The sequence below is a fragment of the Anopheles maculipalpis genome, chromosome 2RL, assembly GCF_943734695.1.
Source record: "Anopheles maculipalpis chromosome 2RL, idAnoMacuDA_375_x, whole genome shotgun sequence".
Taxonomy (NCBI): domain Eukaryota; kingdom Metazoa; phylum Arthropoda; class Insecta; order Diptera; family Culicidae; genus Anopheles; species Anopheles maculipalpis.
Window position 1 is genome coordinate 53,854,055 of NC_064871.1, and position 4,396 is coordinate 53,858,450.

The following is a 4,396-nucleotide window of genomic DNA, read 5'->3' on the forward strand; positions in this document are numbered from 1 at the left end:
ATAGAAGCTTTATCCTGCTACACATTATGGATGCATTTAAAGACATTGGACCTGCCCCCTGTTGGGCCGTTGTTCCAGTCATCAGATAGTAGAATCGAAATCCGGGTGGCAAAAACCATCGAAACATCTTGCTCTTCATTTTGCACGCTTGCCTGGAAAAGGAATTCTTATCACATCTCTAGCTATCAGACCACCCACTCACACATGCGCGTACACACACACACGCACACACGCACACATAGCTACTACTTCCGAGCACGTATGCTGAGCTTCCCAGTTCCCGATAGAGTTTGGTCTTAAATTATGAAACTCTTTCGTTCAGCTGCAAACTGTGTTCACATTTTGCTTACTCAACACGACCGCCCGTTTCCTTGAATGCAGACCGATATGTAAAGACGGTAAAATGTCCTCTTTCTTTCCCATAGCTTTTCTTTTCGTCGCATTCCATGCTTGCTGGCAAAAAGGCGTGCTGGGTTCCATGTCGGACCTGCTGCTCATGGCTTGCAGTTTCGCAATTCCATTTCCGGGTTTTACGGTCACACGACCCGAACCCCGAAAGGGAGTAAAGATTAAATGCTGATTTCTCAAACCCGGCACCGTTGTGCGAGGTGTTCGAGAAGATAAGAAACGGGGTTTTTATTCATCCCTGTCCAAGCCTATTACTATTTGTCCACTTTCTCAAACGCCTTTGATACGGCACTGTCACTGTCATCGGCAGACACAATTCCAATGTCCACACAACGGTACGAGTGAGGAAACCTTGAGGATCTATTGACCAAACACAAGAAATGGAAGTCCATGTTTCGAACTGACAAGCCGCTTACGTGATATGTAGTGTAGATTCCGTTCGGGGTGTGACTTAGTCGAACGATACAAAAGTTTACCTTTGCAACAAACAAAAATTGATTGCTTTATGTTGTACTGTACGAAGTTTTGTACGGTTGACAGAACATGGCCCTAACACGGTTAAAATGAATTCAATTCACCAACATGTATTTGAACACTGCTGTCGGACCAGCTCACCAAACAGAAGCCAATTTTTAGGCTTTTGAAATCAACAGTACAAGGTTTGTCGTCCTGTCGTCAAACATGTTTATGTTTAATATCTTTCAAGATAGAACCAAAACAACATACCATTCGCATCCCAAACAAACCCGATACGATATGTGATGTTATGAAATCATTATCCTAGATATGTGGAAAAGGTGTTCCCTATAGGTTTCATTTGGCATATGAGTTTGCTTTTCTCTCTATTCGCCTTCTTATAAACAGCACATATCGTAAGCAGGAAAGCACAGCTGTGTCTGTGTTGCAATTGACGAATGATGCTATATTTAAATTATTATTTAAACGTCGAAATCTAGGATAAAAGTGGGAAGCTGAGTAAATATATTTAAATCCAATTAGACTGTGCCACGACGTAACAACTTTAATACATGTAAGAATTAAAAAATGGGAATATTTGGCAGCACTGCCTAATGGCAAATCGAAGAAAGGGCGAAGGTTGAACGTCGGGAATACGCTCGGCAGTCAGAAGGCAAACGCCGAAGTGTGAACAATTAATAAAGTGAAATACTGCTCAGCTAAAACCTCTCTTTTTTTTTTACTTCACTTACTCCTCCACCTCTTTACATACAAGCAAACTAATGTGTAAACCCTAAAATTTACTACATTGCATTTATCAATATCACTCAGTCTAGTGTAAGCCTCGCACTCTACCAAACAGGTCTGTCACAACGGTGGTTCTTAACCTAAAAAAAAAAACTTTTTTAGAGCCTAATGGATTATTATCGTATTTTGAATTCCATCCCCAAGCAATGAATTAGTTTCGAAACGATCTTTTAGTGTCAAAAACTAGACTCCAAGCTTTTTTAAGTTGGTAGCTTCACGCCGGACATACATGAATCGAGTCATGTACTACTGAGCCCGAAAAATAAAGTGACTGCATTTTTTTCTTGAATAGTTTTTTTATTAGGCCAAATGAAGGTCATCACCTTCGAAGTAATTCCCTTCCGATGCAATGCACCTCTTCCACCACTTCTCCCACTCCTCGAAGCAGATGGAACACGCGGATGCTGGAATGCCCTTTAGTTCCGGCGTCGCTGCCCCTTCTAACAGGTTGGCTGATAAGTCCCCGGTCTAACAAATAAAAACACATTTTTTTTGTCGAAATTCGTTTTTATTATTCAACATAGTTCCCTTCAAGAGCGATACAACGATTATAACGACCTTCCAATTTTTTGATACCATTTTGGTAGTACTCCTTCGGTTTTGCCTCAAAATAGGCCTCAGTTTCGGCGACCACCTCTTCATTGCAGCCAAATTTTTTCCCTGCGAGCATCCTTTTGAGGTCTGAGAACAAGAAAAAGTCGCTGGGGGCCAGATCTGGAGAATACGGTGGGTGGGGAAGCAATTCGAAGCCCAATTCATGAATTTTGCCATCGTTCTCAATGACTTCTAGCATGGTGCGTTGTCTTGGTGGAACAACACTTTTTTCTTCTTCGTTCTTTTTTCGTTCGTGAAGCAACCAAAAGTTGCTTGACAAAAGACGCTCTGTCTCACAAACTAATTGACATACAAACGTCAAATTTTGACACGAACCATTTGAAGGTTGGTGCTATATTAAAATAATATGCATTTAATACTAGCGGCGTATTCTATGTGTCAGACCGGGGACTTATCAGCCAACCTGTTATCTCCTCTATAGTGTCAAAACGGTGTCTCCGAAGCGGCCGTTTCAGCCTGTTGAACAGCCAGAAGACGGCTGGTGCCAAATCTGGCAACAATATGAACAATATGGGTGCCTGTTGTTGCGAAAAACTCCTTCAAAATGATGGTCGTATGAGAGGGCGCATTATCGTGGTGCAAAAACCAGCTGTTGTTTTTCCACAAATCCGGTCGCTTTCGCCGGATGGAGGTCCGCAGCCGCCGCATTACGCATAGGCTGTACTCTTTGTTCACCGTTTGGCCCTTCGGAAGATATTCCTTGTGAACCACCCCACGGTAATCAAAGAAAACCGCCAGCATCTCCTTGATTTTTGACCGGCTTTGGCGCGACTTCTTGGGAATCGGTTCGTTCAAGGAACGGTACTCGCTGGACTGGTCCGTTGTTTCCAGGTCGTATATTTCGGCACTAGGCGAGACTTCACCCGCTCCAATACCAAAACATCTTTCAGGATATTGTTGACCGAGGCTTTGGAAATCTCAACACATTCAGAAAGGGCTCGTATTGTCAACCGACGATTCTTGACCACCAAATCCTTGATTTGGACGACGTGAGAGTCGTCGGTTGAGGTGGATGATCTCCCCGGACAGTCCTCGTCTTCAACCTTCGATCACGTCCATTCTTGAAATCGCTGTACCATTTGTACACATTTTTTTCGACAAAGATTCTTCCCCCACGGCTCTTTGTACCATCCGCAATGTTTCAGCAGCGTTTATTTCATTGTACAAACAAAATTTGATGCATGCGCGTTGCTCCACAAACTTGGACATGGTCAATATGGACAAAACATTTGGCGCAGCTCCGAAAATAAATTGTCACTCCTAGCCGGGTTGATGTTGTGACTTGAAACGTGACAGAACTGTCAAACACATACATATTGACAACTCTACTTTTCTTTTCGCCTTACTTTTCGCCTGCTAACCAGAAAATGGTCAAATGATTTAATTAATTGTTTAATGCCATCGATCGCGTAGTCGGACGCGTAGCTGCTATGCTTAAGCAATTCAGGAAAACAGCCGCAGATTTGAAAATGAACTGACCTCAGACTGGTATAAACAAGCAATGTTTTACTCGCACCTAGTGAAAAAACGAAATAACGGCTTAGATTTTGTTAAACATGGCCCAGCTGAGATACGACGTCTTTTTCGACACAAGTTCATGTATTAGTCGAATGCATATGTTGGAATGATATTAGAAAGAATGAAATTAAATTATATTAGAATAATATTAAATTATTATTATATATTATATTATTAAGTTCATACGGTAATGTTCGTATTTTTAAGTTCTTAACTATACATTTTTTTCATAGGAACGGCCTGGCCGTATCGACTAATAAACAAAAGTAATTTCATTTAATTTCTGTTTATACTATGTGCTGACGAACTTCATTGTACAAATAAAGTTATTTCTGACAAAATTTGAAGCGATCAAACTCAAAATATATTATACAGGCAAACTTTAAGCTCTTTTCATTCCATTCGATCACAGCGTTGCGTTAACAATTATCGCAATAAACAGCACTAAGGATTATGATTATGGTTTGCGACGTCGTTACCTAAGGAAACAGAAATTTACGATACGCAAGCAATTTCAAAAACGCCTACCGGCTACCAAGTTTCACATTCTACAAATGCTTAATCAAGCGCTCCAATCATAACAAGGTGATTA

The 4,396-nt window shown here is 41.2% G+C and overlaps 1 pseudogene; it reads right to left on the reverse strand.

Annotated features, from left to right (window-relative positions):
* Positions 1 to 2,803: 2,803 nt before the first annotated feature.
* On the reverse strand, positions 2,804 to 3,495 carry LOC126559061 (protein GVQW3-like; annotated as a pseudogene).
* Positions 3,496 to 4,396: the final 901 nt, after the last annotated feature.